The sequence below is a fragment of the Carassius carassius genome, chromosome 1 (assembly GCF_963082965.1).
Source record: "Carassius carassius chromosome 1, fCarCar2.1, whole genome shotgun sequence".
NCBI lineage: Eukaryota > Metazoa > Chordata > Actinopteri > Cypriniformes > Cyprinidae > Carassius > Carassius carassius.
This window is the reverse complement of record NC_081755.1, coordinates 4788839-4806984: the sequence shown is the minus strand read 5'-3', so window position 1 is coordinate 4806984 and position 18146 is coordinate 4788839. Positions and strand designations below refer to the sequence as shown.

Here is an 18146-nt window from a genome sequence, read left to right as displayed (position 1 = left end):
ATGACTGGAAAGCCATTTTGGTGGCATTTTGTGGCGCTCTTAGAGAGAGTTTTGATCAGGACCTCCCTTCACACACAGGCCTCTACCACCCGGAAAACAAAACACGAACACTCAGCGTACACGCCACAGCAAACTTGAGCTGACACAAACATTCACTTAGCACCCTTTGTCTTCTTTTAACACAAGACGACTCGCAAAGCTGTTCACTCTCAAAAGGGGCTACGGACGCTGCTCCACGCATGCATCAGCGGACACGTGTGCTAAATTCTGTTCTTGCCGACAAGGCTGTGAAAAGCTTCCTTCGTCCCTGGGTGGGCTCGAACCACCATCCTTTCGGTTAACAGCCGAACGCGCTAGCCTATTGCGCCACAGAGACTGGCGGTGTATGCTCCTATGGGTAACGGTCACAAAACAATTTGAAGCTGGCCGCGTCTCACAGGTTAACTGCAGCACTAGTCCTGTGTCAGCAAACTGAGGTCAAGAGAATGACACCCATTGGGAGGGGCGAGAGAGAGCTAAAGGTCACGCCCAACGTGGGGCTCGAACCCACGACCCTGAGATTAAGAGTCTCATGATCTACCGACTGAGCTAGCCGGGCGAATGTAGTCAAATGATCAAGGCTGACCGCTGTTTTGATAAGTGCCAAACATTTCATGCGCAAAACAGAGCCTCGCTTCTCGCACAGGCTGACAAAACATCTCGCGGGTAAGGTTGGGGTAAAGCCTAGCGGTAGGCTTAGAGCAGGGGTGTCCCAACTCTATCCTGGAGGTTCCTTGTCCTGCCGAGCTTGGCTCCAAGCAAAAAGAAACACACCTGAAGCTGCTGATCCCGCTCTCACCACGTAGACTAGAAACTTCCAGGCAGGTATGATGGAGCTGGCTGGAGCGAAACTCTACCTGACAGGGGCCCTCCAGGACAGAGTTTGGACACCCCTGGCTTAGAGTGTTCTCTGTTTGTTTTAGCCATGCCTGTTGCTGGGGAATACAGATTGAACGAGCAGAGCTCTTGTTCAACAGCCTGAAAGGCTATTAGTTCAGCCAACTCATCAAACGTTCCAGGTATGGAGTTCTGTCTCGCTGTGTGAATACCATTTGCAAACTCCGACAGCATTCGACTGGAAAGCCATTTTGGTGGCATTTTGTGGCGCTCCTAGAGGGAGTTTTGATCAGGACCTCCCTTCACACACAGGCCTCTACCACCCGGAAAACAAAACATGAACACTCCGCGTACACGCCACAGCAAACTTAAGCTGACACAAACATTCACTTAGCACCCTTTGTCTTCTTTTAACACAAGACGACTCGCAAAGCTGTTCACTCTCAAAAGGGGCTACGGACGCTGCTCCACGCATGCGTCAGCGGACACGTGTGCTAAATTCTGTGCTTGCCGACATGGCTGTGAAAAGCTTCTTTCGTCCCTGGGTGGGCTTGAACCACCATCCTTTCGGTTAACAGCCGAACGCGCTAGCCTATTGCGCCACAGAGACTGGCGGTGTCTGCTCCTGTGGGTAACGGTCACAAAACAATTTGAAGCTGGGCGCGTCTCACAGGTTAACTGCAAAACTAGTCCTGCGTAAGCAATCTGAGTTCAAGAGAATGACACACGTTGGGAGGGGCGAGAGAGAGCTATAGGGGCACGCCCAACGTGTGGCTAAACCCACGACCCTGAGATTAAGAATCTCATGCTCTACCGACTGAGCTAGCCGGACGAATGTAGTCAAATGATCAAGGCTGACTGCTGTTTTGATAAGTGCCAAACATTTCATGCGCAAAACGGAGCCTCGCTTCTCGCACAGGCTGACAAAACATCCCGCGGGTAAGGTTGGGGTAAAGCCTAGCGGTAGGCTTAGAGCACGGGTGTCCCTACTCTATCCTGGAGGTTCCTTGTCCTGCCGAGCTTGGCTCCAAGCACAAAGAAACACACCTGAAGCTGCTGATCCCGCTCTCACCACGGAGAATAGAAACTTCCAGGCAGGTCTGATGGAGCTGGCTGGAGCGAAACTCTACCTGACAGGGGCCCTCCAGGACAGAGTTTGGACACCCCTGGCTTAGACTGTTCTCTGTTTGTTTTAGCCATGCCTGTTGCTGGGCAATACAGATTGAACGAGCAGAGCTCTTGTCCAACAGCCTGAAAGGCTATTAATTCGGCCAACTCATCAAACGTTCCAGGTATGGAGTTCTGTCTCGCTGTGTGAATACCGTTTGCAAACTCCGACAGCATATGACTGGAAAGCCATTTTGGTGGCATTTTGTGGCGCTCTTAGAGAGAGTTTTGATCAGGACCTCCCTTCACACACAGGCCGCTACCACCCGGAAAACAAAACACGAACACTCCGCGTACACGCCACAGCAAACTTGAGCTGACACAAACATTCACTTATCACCCTTAGTCTTCTTTTAACACAAGACGACTCGCAAAGCTGTTCACTCTCAAAAGGGGCTACGGACGCTGCTCCACGCATGCGTCAGCGGACACGTGTGCTAAATTCTGTTCTTGCCGACAAGGCTGTGAAAAGCTTCCTTCGTCCCTGGGTGGGCTCGAACCACCATCCTTTTGGTTAACAGCCGAACGCGCCAGCCTATTGCGCCACAGAGACTGGCGGTGTATGCTCCTATGGGTAATGGTCATAAAACAATTTGAAGCTGGCCGCGTCTCACAGGTTAACTGCAGCACTAGTCCTGTGTCAGCAAACTGAGGTCAAGAGAATGACACCCGTTGGGAGGGGCGAGAGAGAGCTAAAGGTCACACCCAACGTGGGGCTCGAACCCACGACCCTGAGATTAAGAGTCTCATGCTCTACCGACTGAGCTAGCCGGGCGAATGTAGTCAAATGATCAAGGCTGACCGCTGTTTTGATAAGTGCCAAACATTTCATGCGCAAAACGGAGCCTCGCTTCTCGCACAGGCTGACAAAACATCTCGCGGGTAAGGTTGGGGTAAAGCCTAGCGGTAGGCTTAGAGCAGGGGTGTCCCAACTCTATCCTGGAGGTTCCTTGTCCTGCCGAGCTTGGCTCCAAGCACAAAGAAACACACCTGAAGCTGCTGATCCCGCTCTCACCACGTACACTAGAAACTTCCAGGCAGGTCTGATGGAGCTGGCTGGAGCGAAACTCTACCTGACAGGGGCCCTCCAGGACAGAGTTTGGACACCCCTGGCTTAGAGTGTTCTCTGTTTGTTTTAGCCATGCCTGTTGCTGGGGAATACAGATTGAACGAGCAGAGCTCTTGTTCAACAGCCTGAAAGGCTATTAGTTCAGCCAACTCATCAAACGTTCCAGGTATGGAGTTCTGTCTCGCTGTGTGAATACCGTTTGCAAACTCCGACAGCATATGACTGGAAAGCCATTTTTGTGGCATTTTGTGGCGCTCTTAGAGAGAGTTTTGATCAGGACCTCCCTTCACACACAGGCCTCTACCACCCGGAAAACAAAACACGAACACTCAGCGTACATGCCACAGCAAACTTGAGCTGACACAAACATTCACTTAGCACCCTTTGTCTTCTTTTAACACAAGACGACTCGCAAAGCTGTTCACTCTCAAAAGGGGCTACGGACGCTGCTCCACGCATGCGTCAGCGGACACGTGTGCTAAATTCTGTTCTTGCCGACAAGGCTGTGAAAAGCTTCCTTCGTCCCTGGGTGGGCTCGAACCACCATCCTTTCGGTTAACAGCCGAACGCGCTAGCCTATTGCGCCACAGAGACTGGCGGTGTATGCTCCTATGGGTAACGGTCACAAAACAATTTGAAGCTGGCCGCGTCTCACAGGTTAACTGCAGCACTAGTCCTGTGTCAGCAAACTGAGGTCAAGAGAATGACACCCGTTGGGAGGGGCGAGAGAGAGCTAAAGGTCACGCCCAACGTGGGGCTCGAACCCACGACCCTGAGATTAAGAGTCTCATGCTCTACCGACTGAGCTAGCCGGGCGAATGTAGTCAAATTATCAAGGCTGACCGCTGTTTTGATAAGTGCCAAACATTTCATGCGCAAAACGGAGCCTCGCTTCTCGCACAGGCTGACAAAACATCTCGCGGGTAAGGTTGGGGTAAAGCCTAGCGGTAGGCTTAGAGCAGGGGTGTCCCAACTCTATCCTGGAGGTTCCTTGTCCTGCCGAGCTTGGCTCCAAGCACAAAGAAACACACCTGAAGCTGCTGATCCCGCTCTCACCACGTAGACTAGAAACTTCCAGGCAGGTCTGATGGAGCTGGCTGGAGCGAAACTCTACCTGACAGGGGCCCTCCAGGACAGAGTTTGGACACCCCTGGCTTAGAGTGTTCTCTGTTTGTTTTAGCCATGCCTGTTGCTGGGGAATACAGATTGAACGAGCAGAGCTCTTGTTCAACAGCCTGAAAGGCTATTAGTTCAGCCAACTCATCAAACGTTCCAGGTATGGAGTTCTGTCTCGCTGTGTGAATACCATTTGCAAACTCCGACAGCATACGACTGGAAAGCCATTTTGGTGGCATTTTGTGGCGCTCCTAGAGGGAGTTTTGATCAGGACCTCCCTTCACACACAGGCCTCTACCACCCGGAAAACAAAACATGAACACTCCGCGTACACGCCACAGCAAACTTAAGCTGACACAAACATTCACTTAAAACCCTTTGTCTTCTTTTAACACAAGACGACTCGCAAAGCTGTTCACTCTCAAAAGGGGCTACGAACGCTGCTCCACGCATGCGTCAGCGGACACGTGTGCTAAATTCTGTGCTTGCCGACATGGCTGTGAAAAGCTTCTTTCGTCCCTGGGTGGGCTTGAACCACCATCCTTTCGGTTAACAGCCGAACACGCTAGCCTATTGCGCCACAGAGACTGGCGGTGTCTGCTCCTGTGGGTAACGGTCACAAAACAATTTGAAGCTGGGCGCGTCTCACAGGTTAACTGCAAAACTAGTCCTGCGTAAGCAATCTGAGTTCAAGAGAATGACACCCGTTGGGAGGGGCGAGAGAGAGCTATAGGGGCACGCCCAACGTGTGGCTAAACCCACGACCCTGAGATTAAGAATCTCATGTTCTACCGACTGAGCTAGCCGTACGAATGTAGTCAAATGATCAAGGCTGACTGCTGTTTTGATAAGTGCCAAACATTTCATGCGCAAAACGGAGCCTCGCTTCTCGCACAGGCTGACAAAACATCCCGCAGGTAAGGTTGGGGTAAAGCCTATCGGTAGGCTTAGAGCACGGGTGTCCCTACTCTATCCTGGAGTTTCCTTGTCCTGCCGAGCTTGGCTCCAAGCACAAAGAAACACACCTTAAGCTGCTGATCCCGCTCTCACCAGACTAGAAACTTCCAGGCAGGTCTGATGGAGCTGGCTGGAGCGAAACTCTACCTGACAGGGGCCCTCCAGGACAGAGTTTGGACACCCCTGGCTTAGACTGTTCTCTGTTTGTTTTAGCCATGCCTGTTGCTGGGCAATACAGATTGAACGAGCAGAGCTCTTGTCCAACAGCCTGAAAGGCTATTAATTCGGCCAACTCATCAAACGTTCCAGGTATGGAGTTCTGTCTCGCTGTGTGAATACCGTTTGCAAACTCCGACAGCATATGACTGGAAAGCCATTTTGGTGGCATTTTGTGGCGCTCTTAGAGAGAGTTTTGATCAGGACCTCCCTTCACACACAGGCCTCTACCACCCGGAAAACAAAACACGAACACTCAGCGTACACGCCACAGCAAACTTGAGCTGACACAAACATTCACTTAGCACCCTTTGTCTTCTTTTAACACAAGACGACTCGCAAAGCTGTTCACTCTCAAAAGGGGCTACGGACGCTGCTCCACGCATGCATCAGCGGACACGTGTGCTAAATTCTGTTCTTGCCGACAAGGCTGTGAAAAGCTTCCTTCGTCCCTGGGTGGGCTCGAACCACCATCCTTTCGGTTAACAGCCGAACGCGCTAGCCTATTGCGCCACAGAGACTGGCGGTGTATGCTCCTATGGGTAACGGTCACAAAACAATTTGAAGCTGGCCGCGTCTCACAGGTTAACTGCAGCACTAGTCCTGTGTCAGCAAACTGAGGTCAAGAGAATGACACCCATTGGGAGGGGCGAGAGAGAGCTAAAGGTCACGCCCAACGTGGGGCTCGAACCCACGACCCTGAGATTAAGAGTCTCATGATCTACCGACTGAGCTAGCCGGGCGAATGTAGTCAAATGATCAAGGCTGACCGCTGTTTTGATAAGTGCCAAACATTTCATGCGCAAAACAGAGCCTCGCTTCTCGCACAGGCTGACAAAACATCTCGCGGGTAAGGTTGGGGTAAAGCCTAGCGGTAGGCTTAGAGCAGGGGTGTCCCAACTCTATCCTGGAGGTTCCTTGTCCTGCCGAGCTTGGCTCCAAGCAAAAAGAAACACACCTGAAGCTGCTGATCCCGCTCTCACCACGTAGACTAGAAACTTCCAGGCAGGTATGATGGAGCTGGCTGGAGCGAAACTCTACCTGACAGGGGCCCTCCAGGACAGAGTTTGGACACCCCTGGCTTAGAGTGTTCTCTGTTTGTTTTAGCCATGCCTGTTGCTGGGGAATACAGATTGAACGAGCAGAGCTCTTGTTCAACAGCCTGAAAGGCTATTAGTTCAGCCAACTCATCAAACGTTCCAGGTATGGAGTTCTGTCTCGCTGTGTGAATACCATTTGCAAACTCCGACAGCATTCGACTGGAAAGCCATTTTGGTGGCATTTTGTGGCGCTCCTAGAGGGAGTTTTGATCAGGACCTCCCTTCACACACAGGCCTCTACCACCCGGAAAACAAAACATGAACACTCCGCGTACACGCCACAGCAAACTTAAGCTGACACAAACATTCACTTAGCACCCTTTGTCTTCTTTTAACACAAGACGACTCGCAAAGCTGTTCACTCTCAAAAGGGGCTACGGACGCTGCTCCACGCATGCGTCAGCGGACACGTGTGCTAAATTCTGTGCTTGCCGACATGGCTGTGAAAAGCTTCTTTCGTCCCTGGGTGGGCTTGAACCACCATCCTTTCGGTTAACAGCCGAACGCGCTAGCCTATTGCGCCACAGAGACTGGCGGTGTCTGCTCCTGTGGGTAACGGTCACAAAACAATTTGAAGCTGGGCGCGTCTCACAGGTTAACTGCAAAACTAGTCCTGCGTAAGCAATCTGAGTTCAAGAGAATGACACCCGTTGGGAGGGGCGAGAGAGAGCTATAGGGGCACGCCCAACGTGTGGCTAAACCCACGACCCTGAGATTAAGAATCTCATGCTCTACCGACTGAGCTAGCCGGACGAATGTAGTCAAATGATCAAGGCTGACTGCTGTTTTGATAAGTGCCAAACATTTCATGCGCAAAACGGAGCCTCGCTTCTCGCACAGGCTGACAAAACATCCCGCGCAAAGCACAAAGAAACAAAGCTGAAGCTGCTGATCCCGCTCTCACCACGGAGACTAGAAACTTCCAGGCAGGTCTGATGGAGCTGGCTGGAGCGAAACTCTACCTGACAGGGGCCCTCCAGGACAGAGTTTGGACACCCCTGGCTTAGACTGTTCTCTGTTTGTTTTAGCCATGCCTGTTGCTGGGCAATACAGATTGAACGAGCAGAGCTCTTGTCCAACAGCCTGAAAGGCTATTAATTCGGCCAACTCATCAAACGTTCCAGGTATGGAGTTCTGTCTCGCTGTGTGAATACCGTTTGCAAACTCCGACAGCATATGACTGGAAAGCCATTTTGGTGGCATTTTGTGGCGCTCTTAGAGAGAGTTTTGATCAGGACCTCCCTTCACACACAGGCCTCTACCACCCGGAAAACAAAACACGAACACTCAGCGTACACGCCACAGCAAACTTGAGCTGACACAAACATTCACTTAGCACCCTTTGTCTTCTTTTAACACAAGACGACTCGCAAAGCTGTTCACTCTCAAAAGGGGCTACGGACGCTGCTCCACGCATGCATCAGCGGACACGTGTGCTAAATTCTGTTCTTGCCGACAAGGCTGTGAAAAGCTTCCTTCGTCCCTGGGTGGGCTCGAACCACCATCCTTTCGGTTAACAGCCGAACGCGCTAGCCTATTGCGCCACAGAGACTGGCGGTGTATGCTCCTATGGGTAACGGTCACAAAACAATTTGAAGCTGGCCGCGTCTCACAGGTTAACTGCAGCACTAGTCCTGTGTCAGCAAACTGAGGTCAAGAGAATGACACCCATTGGGAGGGGCGAGAGAGAGCTAAAGGTCACGCCCAACGTGGGGCTCGAACCCACGACCCTGAGATTAAGAGTCTCATGATCTACCGACTGAGCTAGCCGGGCGAATGTAGTCAAATGATCAAGGCTGACCGCTGTTTTGATAAGTGCCAAACATTTCATGCGCAAAACAGAGCCTCGCTTCTCGCACAGGCTGACAAAACATCTCGCGGGTAAGGTTGGGGTAAAGCCTAGCGGTAGGCTTAGAGCAGGGGTGTCCCAACTCTATCCTGGAGGTTCCTTGTCCTGCCGAGCTTGGCTCCAAGCAAAAAGAAACACACCTGAAGCTGCTGATCCCGCTCTCACCACGTAGACTAGAAACTTCCAGGCAGGTATGATGGAGCTGGCTGGAGCGAAACTCTACCTGACAGGGGCCCTCCAGGACAGAGTTTGGACACCCCTGGCTTAGAGTGTTCTCTGTTTGTTTTAGCCATGCCTGTTGCTGGGGAATACAGATTGAACGAGCAGAGCTCTTGTTCAACAGCCTGAAAGGCTATTAGTTCAGCCAACTCATCAAACGTTCCAGGTATGGAGTTCTGTCTCGCTGTGTGAATACCATTTGCAAACTCCGACAGCATTCGACTGGAAAGCCATTTTGGTGGCATTTTGTGGCGCTCCTAGAGGGAGTTTTGATCAGGACCTCCCTTCACACACAGGCCTCTACCACCCGGAAAACAAAACATGAACACTCCGCGTACACGCCACAGCAAACTTAAGCTGACACAAACATTCACTTAGCACCCTTTGTCTTCTTTTAACACAAGACGACTCGCAAAGCTGTTCACTCTCAAAAGGGGCTACGGACGCTGCTCCACGCATGCGTCAGCGGACACGTGTGCTAAATTCTGTGCTTGCCGACATGGCTGTGAAAAGCTTCTTTCGTCCCTGGGTGGGCTTGAACCACCAACCTTTCGGTTAACAGCCGAACGCGCTAGCCTATTGCGCCACAGAGACTGGCGGTGTCTGCTCCTGTGGGTAACGGTCACAAAACAATTTGAAGCTGGGCGCGTCTCACAGGTTAACTGCAAAACTAGTCCTGCGTAAGCAATCTGAGTTCAAGAGAATGACACCCGTTGGGAGGGGCGAGAGAGAGCTATAGGGGCACGCCCAACGTGTGGCTAAACCCACGACCCTGAGATTAAGAATCTCATGCTCTACCGACTGAGCTAGCCGGACGAATGTAGTCAAATGATCAAGGCTGACTGCTGTTTTGATAAGTGCCAAACATTTCATGCGCAAAACAGAGCCTCGCTTCTCGCACAGGCTGACAAAACATCCCGCGGGTAAGGTTGGGGTAAAGCCTAGCGGTAGGCTTAGAGCACGGGTGTCCCTACTCTATCCTGGAGGTTCCTTGTCCTGCCGAGCTTGGCTCCAAGCACAAAGAAACACACCTGAAGCTGCTGATCCCGCTCTCACCACGGAGACTAGAAACTTCCAGGCAGGTCTGATGGAGCTGGCTGGAGCGAAACTCTACCTGACAGGGGCCCTCCAGGACAGAGTTTGGACACCCCTGGCTTAGACTGTTCTCTGTTTGTTTTAGCCATGCCTGTTGCTGGGCAATACAGATTGAACGAGCAGAGCTCTTGTCCAACAGCCTGAAAGGCTATTAATTCGGCCAACTCATCAAACGTTCCAGGTATGGAGTTCTGTCTCGCTGTGTGAATACCGTTTGCAAACTCCGACAGCATATGACTGGAAAGCCATTTTGGTGGCATTTTGTGGCGCTCTTAGAGAGAGTTTTGATCAGGACCTCCCTTCACACACAGGCCGCTACCACCCGGAAAACAAAACACGAACACTCCGCGTACACGCCACAGCAAACTTGAGCTGACACAAACATTCACTTATCACCCTTAGTCTTCTTTTAACACAAGACGACTCGCAAAGCTGTTCACTCTCAAAAGGGGCTACGGACGCTGCTCCACGCATGCGTCAGCGGACACGTGTGCTAAATTCTGTGCTTGCCGACATGGCTGTGAAAAGCTTCTTTCGTCCCTGGGTGGGCTTGAACCACCATCCTTTCGGTTAACAGCCGAACGCGCTAGCCTATTGCGCCACAGAGACTGGCGGTGTCTGCTCCTGTGGGTAACGGTCACAAAACAATTTGAAGCTGGGCGCGTCTCACAGGTTAACTGCAAAACTAGTCCTGCGTAAGCAATCTGAGTTCAAGAGAATGACACCCGTTGGGAGGGGCGAGAGAGAGCTATAGGGGCACGCCCAACGTGTGGCTAAACCCACGACCCTGAGATTAAGAATCTCATGCTCTACCGACTGAGCTAGCCGGACGAATGTAGTCAAATGATCAAGGCTGACTGCTGTTTTGATAAGTGCCAAACATTTCATGCGCAAAACGGAGCCTCGCTTCTCGCACAGGCTGACAAAACATCCCGCGGGTAAGGTTGGGGTAAAGCCTAGCGGTAGGCTTAGAGCACGGGTGTCCCTACTCTATCCTGGAGGTTCCTTGTCCTGCCGAGCTTGGCTCCAAGCACAAAGAAACACACCTGAAGCTGCTGATCCCGCTCTCACCACGGAGACTAGAAACTTCCAGGCAGGTCTGATGGAGCTGGCTGGAGCGAAACTCTACCTGACAGGGGCCCTCCAGGACAGAGTTTGGACACCCCTGGCTTAGACTGTTCTCTGTTTGTTTTAGCCATGCCTGTTGCTGGGCAATACAGATTGAACGAGCAGAGCTCTTGTCCAACAGCCTGAAAGGCTATTAATTCGGCCAACTCATCAAACGTTCCAGGTATGGAGTTCTGTCTCGCTGTGTGAATACCGTTTGCAAACTCCGACAGCATATGACTGGAAAGCCATTTTGGTGGCATTTTGTGGCGCTCTTAGAGAGAGTTTTGATCAGGACCTCCCTTCACACACAGGCCGCTACCACCCGGAAAACAAAACACGAACACTCCGCGTACACGCCACAGCAAACTTGAGCTGACACAAACATTCACTTATCACCCTTAGTCTTCTTTTAACACAAGACGACTCGCAAAGCTGTTCACTCTCAAAAGGGGCTACGGACGCTGCTCCACGCATGCGTCAGCGGACACGTGTGCTAAATTCTGTTCTTGCCGACAAGGCTGTGAAAAGCTTCCTTCGTCCCTGGGTGGGCTCGAACCACCATCCTTTTGGTTAACAGCCGAACGCGCCAGCCTATTGCGCCACAGAGACTGGCGGTGTATGCTCCTATGGGTAATGGTCATAAAACAATTTGAAGCTGGCCGCGTCTCACAGGTTAACTGCAGCACTAGTCCTGTGTCAGCAAACTGAGGTCAAGAGAATGACACCCGTTGGGAGGGGCGAGAGAGAGCTAAAGGTCACACCCAACTTGGGGCTCGAACCCACGACCCTGAGATTAAGAGTCTCATGCTCTACCGACTGAGCTAGCCGGGCGAATGTAGTCAAATGATCAAGGCTGACCGCTGTTTTGATAAGTGCCAAACATTTCATGCGCAAAACGGAGCCTCGCTTCTCGCACAGGCTGACAAAACATCTCGCGGGTAAGGTTGGGGTAAAGCCTAGCGGTAGGCTTAGAGCAGGGGTGTCCCAACTCTATCCTGGAGGTTCCTTGTCCTGCCGAGCTTGGCTCCAAGCACAAAGAAACACACCTGAAGCTGCTGATCCCGCTCTCACCACGTAGACTAGAAACTTCCAGGCAGGTCTGATGGAGCTGGCTGGAGCGAAACTCTACCTGACAGGGGCCCTCCAGGACAGAGTTTGGACACCCCTGGCTTAGAGTGTTCTCTGTTTGTTTTAGCCATGCCTGTTGCTGGGGAATACAGATTGAACGAGCAGAGCTCTTGTTCAACAGCCTGAAAGGCTATTAGTTCAGCCAACTCATCAAACGTTCCAGGTATGGAGTTCTGTCTCGCTGTGTGAATACCATTTGCAAACTCCGACAGCATACGACTGGAAAGCCATTTTGGTGGCATTTTGTGGCGCTCCTAGAGGGAGTTTTGATCAGGACCTCCCTTCACACACAGGCCTCTACCACCCGGAAAACAAAACATGAACACTCCGCGTACACGCCACAGCAAACTTAAGCTGACACAAACATTCACTTAAAACCCTTTGTCTTCTTTTAACACAAGACGACTCGCAAAGCTGTTCACTCTCAAAAGGGGCTACGAACGCTGCTCCACGCATGCGTCAGCGGACACGTGTGCTAAATTCTGTGCTTGCCGACATGGCTGTGAAAAGCTTCTTTCGTCCCTGGGTGGGCTTGAACCACCATCCTTTCGGTTAACAGCCGAACGCGCTAGCCTATTGCGCCACAGAGACTGGCGGTGTCTGCTCCTGTGGGTAACGGTCACAAAACAATTTGAAGCTGGGCGCGTCTCACAGGTTAACTGCAAAACTAGTCCTGCGTAAGCAATCTGAGTTCAAGAGAATGACACCCGTTGGGAGGGGCGAGAGAGAGCTATAGGGGCACGCCCAACGTGTGGCTAAACCCACGACCCTGAGATTAAGAATCTCATGTTCTACCGACTGAGCTAGCCGTACGAATGTAGTCAAATGATCAAGGCTGACTGCTGTTTTGATAAGTGCCAAACATTTCATGCGCAAAACGGAGCCTCGCTTCTCGCACAGGCTGACAAAACATCCCGCAGGTAAGGTTGGGGTAAAGCCTATCGGTAGGCTTAGAGCACGGGTGTCCCTACTCTATCCTGGAGTTTCCTTGTCCTGCCGAGCTTGGCTCCAAGCACAAAGAAACACACCTTAAGCTGCTGATCCCGCTCTCACCACGGAGACTAGAAACTTCCAGGCAGGTCTGATGGAGCTGGCTGGAGCGAAACTCTACCTGACAGGGGCCCTCCAGGACAGAGTTTGGACACCCCTGGCTTAGAGTGTTCTCTGTTTGTTTTAGCCATGCCTGTTGCTGGGGAATACAGATTGAACGAGCAGAGCTCTTGTTCAACAGCCTGAAAGGCTATTAGTTCAGCCAACTCATCAAACGTTCCAGGTATGGAGTTCTGTCTCGCTGTGTGAATACCATTTGCAAACTCCGACAGCATACGACTGAAAAGCCATTTTGGTGGCATTTTGTGGCGCTCCTAGAGGGAGTTTTGATCAGGACCTCCCTTCACACACAGGCCTCTACCACCCGGAAAACAAAACACGAACACTCCGCGTACACGCCACAGCAGACTTAAGCTGACACAAACATTCACTTAACACCCTTTGTCTTCTTTTAACACAAGACGACTCGCAAAGCTGTTCACTCTCAAAAGGGGCTACGGACGCTGCTCCACGCATGCGTCAGCGGACACGTGTGCTAAATTCTGTGCTTGCCGACATGGCTGTGAAAAGCTTCTTTCGTCCCTGGGTGGGCTTGAACCACCATCCTTTCGGTTAACAGCCGAACGCGCTAGCCTATTGCGCCACAGAGACTGGCGGTGTCTGCTCCTGTGGGTAACGGTCACAAAACAATTTGAAGCTGGCCGCGTCTCACAGGTTAACTGCAGCACTAGTCCTGTGTCAGCAAACTGAGGTCAAGAGAATGACACCCGTTGGGAGGGGCGAGAGAGAGCTAAAGGTCACGCCCAACGTGGGGCTCGAACCCACGACCCTGAGATTAAGAGTCTCATGCTCTACCGACTGAGCTAGCCGGGCGAATGTAGTCAAATGATCAAGGCTGACCGCTGTTTTGATAAGTGCCAAACATTTCATGCGCAAAACGGAGCCTCGCTTCTCGCACAGGCTGACAAAACATCTCGCGGGTAAGGTTGGGGTAAAGCCTAGCGGTAGGCTTAGAGCAGGGGTGTCCCAACTCTATCCTGGAGGTTCCTTGTCCTGCCGAGCTTGGCTCCAAGCACAAAGAAACACACCTGAAGCTGCTGATCCCGCTCTCACCACGTAGACTAGAAACTTCCAGGCAGGTCTGATGGAGCTGGCTGGAGCGAAACTCTACCTGACAGGGGCCCTCCAGGACAGAGTTTGGACACCCCTGGCTTAGAGTGTTCTCTGTTTGTTTTAGCCATGCCTGTTGCTGGGGAATACAGATTGAACGAGCAGAGCTCTTGTTCAACAGCCTGAAAGGCTATTAGTTCAGCCAACTCATCAAACGTTCCAGGTATGGAGTTCTGTCTCGCTGTGTGAATACCATTTGCAAACTCCGACAGCATACGACTGGAAAGCCATTTTGGTGGCATTTTGTGGCGCTCCTAGAGGGAGTTTTGATCAGGACCTCCCTTCACACACAGGCCTCTACCACCCGGAAAACAAAACATGAACACTCCGCGTACACGCCACAGCAAACTTAAGCTGACACAAACATTCACTTAAAACCCTTTGTCTTCTTTTAACACAAGACGACTCGCAAAGCTGTTCACTCTCAAAAGGGGCTACGAACGCTGCTCCACGCATGCGTCAGCGGACACGTGTGCTAAATTCTGTGCTTGCCGACATGGCTGTGAAAAGCTTCTTTCATCCCTGGGTGGGCTTGAACCACCATCCTTTCGGTTAACAGCCGAACGCGCTAGCCTATTGCGCCACAGAGACTGGCGGTGTCTGCTCCTGTGGGTAACGGTCACAAAACAATTTGAAGCTGGGCGCGTCTCACAGGTTAACTGCAAAACTAGTCCTGCGTAAGCAATCTGAGTTCAAGAGAATGACACCCGTTGGGAGGGGCGAGAGAGAGCTATAGGGGCACGCCCAACGTGTGGCTAAACCCACGACCCTGAGATTAAGAATCTCATGTTCTACCGACTGAGCTAGCCGTACGAATGTAGTCAAATGATCAAGGCTGACTGCTGTTTTGATAAGTGCCAAACATTTCATGCGCAAAACGGAGCCTCGCTTCTCGCACAGGCTGACAAAACATCCCGCGGGTAAGGTTGGGGTAAAGCCTAGCGGTAGGCTTAGAGCACGGGTGTCCCTACTCTATCCTGGAGGTTCCTTGTCCTGCCGAGCTTGGCTCCAAGCACAAAGAAACACACCTTAAGCTGCTGATCCCGCTCTCACCACGGAGACTAGAAACTTCCAGGCAGGTCTGATGGAGCTGGCTGGAGCGAAACTCTACCTGACAGGGGCCCTCCAGGACAGAGTTTGGACACCCCTGGCTTAGACTGTTCTCTGTTTGTTTTAGCCATGCCTGTTGCTGGGCAATACAGATTGAACGAGCAGAGCTCTTGTCCAACAGCCTGAAAGGCTATTAATTCGGCCAACTCATCAAACGTTCCAGGTATGGAGTTCTGTCTCGCTGTGTGAATACCGTTTGCAAACTCCGACAGCATATGACTGGAAAGCCATTTTGGTGGCATTTTGTGGCGCTCTTAGAGAGAGTTTTGATCAGGACCTCCCTTCACACACAGGCCTCTACCACCCGGAAAACAAAACACGAACACTCCGCAGCAAACTTGAGCTGACACAAACATTCACTTATCACCCTTAGTCTTCTTTTAACACAAGACGACTCGCAAAGCTGTTCACTCTCAAAAGGGGCTACGGACGCTGCTCCACGCATGCGTCAGCGGACACGTGTGCTAAATTCTGTTCTTGCCGACAAGGCTGTGAAAAGCTTCCTTCGTCCCTGGGTGGGCTCGAACCACCATCCTTTTGGTTAACAGCCGAACGCGCTAGCCTATTGCGCCACAGAGACTGGCGGTGTATGCTCCTATGGGTAACGGTCACAAAACAATTTGAAGCTGGCCGCGTCTCACAGGTTAACTGCAGCACTAGTCCTGTGTCAGCAAACTGAGGTCAAGAGAATGACACCCGTTGGGAGGGGCGAGAGAGAGCTAAAGGTCACGCCCAACTTGGGGCTCGAACCCACGACCCTGAGATTAAGAGTCTCATGCTCTACCGACTGAGCTAGCCGGGCGAATGTAGTCAAATGATCAAGGCTGACCGCTGTTTTGATAAGTGCCAAACATTTCATGCGCAAAACGGAGCCTCGCTTCTCGCACAGGCTGACAAAACATCTCGCGGGTAAGGTTGGGGTAAAGCCTAGCGGTAGGCTTAGAGCAGGGGTGTCCCAACTCTATCCTGGAGGTTCCTTGTCCTGCCGAGCTTGGCTCCAAGCACAAAGAAACACACCTGAAGCTGCTGATCCCGCTCTCACCACGTAGACTAGAAACTTCCAGGCAGGTCTGATGGAGCTGGCTGGAGCGAAACTCTACCTGACAGGGGCCCTCCAGGACAGAGTTTGGACACCCCTGGCTTAGAGTGTTCTCTGTTTGTTTTAGCCATGCCTGTTGCTGGGGAATACAGATTGAACGAGCAGAGCTCTTGTTCAACAGCCTGAAAGGCTATTAGTTCAGCCAACTCATCAAACGTTCCAGGTATGGAGTTCTGTCTCGCTGTGTGAATACCGTTTGCAAACTCCGACAGCATATGACTGGAAAGCCATTTTGGTGGCATTTTGTGGCGCTCTTAGAGAGAGTTTTGATCAGGACCTCCCTTCACACACAGGCCTCTACCACCCGGAAAACAAAACACGAACACTCCGCGTACACGCCACAGCAAACTTGAGCTGACACAAACATTCACTTAGCACCCTTTGTCTTCTTTTAACACAAGACGACTCGCAAAGCTGTTCACTCTCAAAAGGGGCTACGGACGCTGCTCCACGCATGCGTCAGGTGTGCTAAATTCTGTTCTTGCCGACAAGGCTGTGAAAAGCTTCCTTCGTCCCTGGGTGGGCTCGAAGCACCATCCTTTCGGTTAACAGCCGAACGCGCTAGCCTATTGCGCCACAGAGACTGGCGGTGTATGCTCATATGGGTAACGGTCACAAAACAATTTGAAGCTGGCCGCGTCTCACAGGTTAACTGCAGCACTAGTCCTGTGTCAGCAAACTGAGGTCAAGAGAATGACACCCGTTGGGAGGGGCGAGAGAGAGCTAAAGGGCACGCCCAACGTGGGGCTCGAACCCACGACCCTGAGATTAAGAGTCTCATGCTCTACCGACTGAGCTAGCCGGGCGAATGTAGTCAAATGATCAAGGCTGACTGCTGTTTTGATAAGTGCCAAACATTTCATGCGCAAAACGGAGCCTCGCTTCTCGCACAGGCTGACAAAACATCTCGCGGGTAAGGTTGGGGTAAAGCCTAGCGGTAGGCTTAGAGCAGGGGTGTCCCTACTCTATCCTGGAGGTTCCTTGTCCTGCCGAGCTTGGCTCCAAGCACAAAGAAACACACCTGAAGCTGCTGATCTCGCTCTCACCACGTAGACTAGAAACTTCCAGGCAGGTCTGATGGAGCTGGCTGGAGCGAAACTCTACCTGACAGGGGCCCTCCAGGACAGAGTTTGGACACCCCTGGCTTAGAGTGTTCTCTGTTTGTTTTAGCCATGCCTGTTGCTGGGGAATACAGATTGAACGAGCAGAGCTCTTGTCCAACAGCCTGAAAGGCTATTAGTTCAGCCAACTCATCAAACGTTCCAGGTATGGAGTTCTGTCTCGCTGTGTGAATACCGTTTGCAAACTCCGACAGCATATGACTGGAAAGCCATTTTGGTGGCATTTTGTGGCGCTCTTAGAGAGTTTTGATCAGGAACTCCCTTTACACACAGGCCTCTACCACCCGGAAAACAAAACATGAACACTCCGCGTACACGCCACAGCAAACTAGAGCTGACACAAGCATTCACTTAGCACCCTTTGTCTTCTTTTAACACAAGACGACTTGCAAAGCTGTTCACTCTCAAAAGGGGCTACGGACGCTGCTCCACGCATGCGTCAGCGGACACGTGTGCTAAATTCTGTTCTTGCCGACAAGGCTGTGAAAAGCTTCCTTCGTCCCTGGGTGGGCTCGAACCACCATCCTTTCGGTTAACAGCCGAACGCGCTAGCCTATTGCGCCACAGAGACTGGCGGTGTATGCTCCTATGGGTAACGGTCACAAAACAATTTAAAGCTGGCCGCGTCTCACAGGTTAACTGCAGCACTAGTCCTGTGTCAGCAAACTGAGGTCAAGAGAATGACACCCGTTGG

At 51.8% G+C, this 18146-nt stretch overlaps 26 non-coding genes across 26 annotated transcripts; all 26 read right to left on the bottom strand.

Annotated features, from left to right (window-relative positions):
- Positions 1 to 302: 302 nt before the first annotated feature.
- trnan-guu (transfer RNA asparagine (anticodon GUU)) lies at positions 303 to 376 on the bottom strand. Its single transcript has one exon. It is a non-coding gene; the product is annotated as a tRNA-Asn (tRNA).
- Positions 377 to 525: 149 nt separating this feature from the next.
- On the bottom strand, positions 526 to 598 carry trnak-cuu (transfer RNA lysine (anticodon CUU)). The gene has a single exon. It is a non-coding gene; the product is annotated as a tRNA-Lys (tRNA).
- Positions 599 to 1412: 814 nt separating this feature from the next.
- trnan-guu (transfer RNA asparagine (anticodon GUU)) lies at positions 1413 to 1486 on the bottom strand. The gene has a single exon. It is a non-coding gene; the product is annotated as a tRNA-Asn (tRNA).
- Positions 1487 to 2522: 1036 nt separating this feature from the next.
- Positions 2523 to 2596, bottom strand: trnan-guu (transfer RNA asparagine (anticodon GUU)). The gene has a single exon. It is a non-coding gene; the product is annotated as a tRNA-Asn (tRNA).
- Positions 2597 to 2745: 149 nt separating this feature from the next.
- On the bottom strand, positions 2746 to 2818 carry trnak-cuu (transfer RNA lysine (anticodon CUU)). Its single transcript has one exon. It is a non-coding gene; the product is annotated as a tRNA-Lys (tRNA).
- Positions 2819 to 3632: 814 nt separating this feature from the next.
- On the bottom strand, positions 3633 to 3706 carry trnan-guu (transfer RNA asparagine (anticodon GUU)). Its single transcript has one exon. It is a non-coding gene; the product is annotated as a tRNA-Asn (tRNA).
- A 149-nt stretch (positions 3707 to 3855) lies between these two features.
- On the bottom strand, positions 3856 to 3928 carry trnak-cuu (transfer RNA lysine (anticodon CUU)). Its single transcript has one exon. It is a non-coding gene; the product is annotated as a tRNA-Lys (tRNA).
- Positions 3929 to 4742: 814 nt separating this feature from the next.
- On the bottom strand, positions 4743 to 4816 carry trnan-guu (transfer RNA asparagine (anticodon GUU)). The gene has a single exon. It is a non-coding gene; the product is annotated as a tRNA-Asn (tRNA).
- Positions 4817 to 5848: 1032 nt separating this feature from the next.
- trnan-guu (transfer RNA asparagine (anticodon GUU)) lies at positions 5849 to 5922 on the bottom strand. The gene has a single exon. It is a non-coding gene; the product is annotated as a tRNA-Asn (tRNA).
- Positions 5923 to 6071: 149 nt separating this feature from the next.
- trnak-cuu (transfer RNA lysine (anticodon CUU)) lies at positions 6072 to 6144 on the bottom strand. The gene has a single exon. It is a non-coding gene; the product is annotated as a tRNA-Lys (tRNA).
- Positions 6145 to 6958: 814 nt separating this feature from the next.
- trnan-guu (transfer RNA asparagine (anticodon GUU)) lies at positions 6959 to 7032 on the bottom strand. The gene has a single exon. It is a non-coding gene; the product is annotated as a tRNA-Asn (tRNA).
- Positions 7033 to 7979: 947 nt separating this feature from the next.
- trnan-guu (transfer RNA asparagine (anticodon GUU)) lies at positions 7980 to 8053 on the bottom strand. The gene has a single exon. It is a non-coding gene; the product is annotated as a tRNA-Asn (tRNA).
- Positions 8054 to 8202: 149 nt separating this feature from the next.
- trnak-cuu (transfer RNA lysine (anticodon CUU)) lies at positions 8203 to 8275 on the bottom strand. The gene has a single exon. It is a non-coding gene; the product is annotated as a tRNA-Lys (tRNA).
- Positions 8276 to 9089: 814 nt separating this feature from the next.
- On the bottom strand, positions 9090 to 9163 carry trnan-guu (transfer RNA asparagine (anticodon GUU)). Its single transcript has one exon. It is a non-coding gene; the product is annotated as a tRNA-Asn (tRNA).
- Positions 9164 to 10199: 1036 nt separating this feature from the next.
- Positions 10200 to 10273, bottom strand: trnan-guu (transfer RNA asparagine (anticodon GUU)). The gene has a single exon. It is a non-coding gene; the product is annotated as a tRNA-Asn (tRNA).
- Positions 10274 to 11309: 1036 nt separating this feature from the next.
- trnan-guu (transfer RNA asparagine (anticodon GUU)) lies at positions 11310 to 11383 on the bottom strand. The gene has a single exon. It is a non-coding gene; the product is annotated as a tRNA-Asn (tRNA).
- Positions 11384 to 11532: 149 nt separating this feature from the next.
- Positions 11533 to 11605, bottom strand: trnak-cuu (transfer RNA lysine (anticodon CUU)). Its single transcript has one exon. It is a non-coding gene; the product is annotated as a tRNA-Lys (tRNA).
- Positions 11606 to 12419: 814 nt separating this feature from the next.
- Positions 12420 to 12493, bottom strand: trnan-guu (transfer RNA asparagine (anticodon GUU)). The gene has a single exon. It is a non-coding gene; the product is annotated as a tRNA-Asn (tRNA).
- Positions 12494 to 13529: 1036 nt separating this feature from the next.
- Positions 13530 to 13603, bottom strand: trnan-guu (transfer RNA asparagine (anticodon GUU)). The gene has a single exon. It is a non-coding gene; the product is annotated as a tRNA-Asn (tRNA).
- A 149-nt stretch (positions 13604 to 13752) lies between these two features.
- Positions 13753 to 13825, bottom strand: trnak-cuu (transfer RNA lysine (anticodon CUU)). Its single transcript has one exon. It is a non-coding gene; the product is annotated as a tRNA-Lys (tRNA).
- An 814-nt stretch (positions 13826 to 14639) lies between these two features.
- trnan-guu (transfer RNA asparagine (anticodon GUU)) lies at positions 14640 to 14713 on the bottom strand. Its single transcript has one exon. It is a non-coding gene; the product is annotated as a tRNA-Asn (tRNA).
- Positions 14714 to 15738: 1025 nt separating this feature from the next.
- trnan-guu (transfer RNA asparagine (anticodon GUU)) lies at positions 15739 to 15812 on the bottom strand. The gene has a single exon. It is a non-coding gene; the product is annotated as a tRNA-Asn (tRNA).
- A 149-nt stretch (positions 15813 to 15961) lies between these two features.
- On the bottom strand, positions 15962 to 16034 carry trnak-cuu (transfer RNA lysine (anticodon CUU)). Its single transcript has one exon. It is a non-coding gene; the product is annotated as a tRNA-Lys (tRNA).
- An 807-nt stretch (positions 16035 to 16841) lies between these two features.
- trnan-guu (transfer RNA asparagine (anticodon GUU)) lies at positions 16842 to 16915 on the bottom strand. Its single transcript has one exon. It is a non-coding gene; the product is annotated as a tRNA-Asn (tRNA).
- Positions 16916 to 17064: 149 nt separating this feature from the next.
- trnak-cuu (transfer RNA lysine (anticodon CUU)) lies at positions 17065 to 17137 on the bottom strand. The gene has a single exon. It is a non-coding gene; the product is annotated as a tRNA-Lys (tRNA).
- An 812-nt stretch (positions 17138 to 17949) lies between these two features.
- Positions 17950 to 18023, bottom strand: trnan-guu (transfer RNA asparagine (anticodon GUU)). Its single transcript has one exon. It is a non-coding gene; the product is annotated as a tRNA-Asn (tRNA).
- Positions 18024 to 18146: the final 123 nt, after the last annotated feature.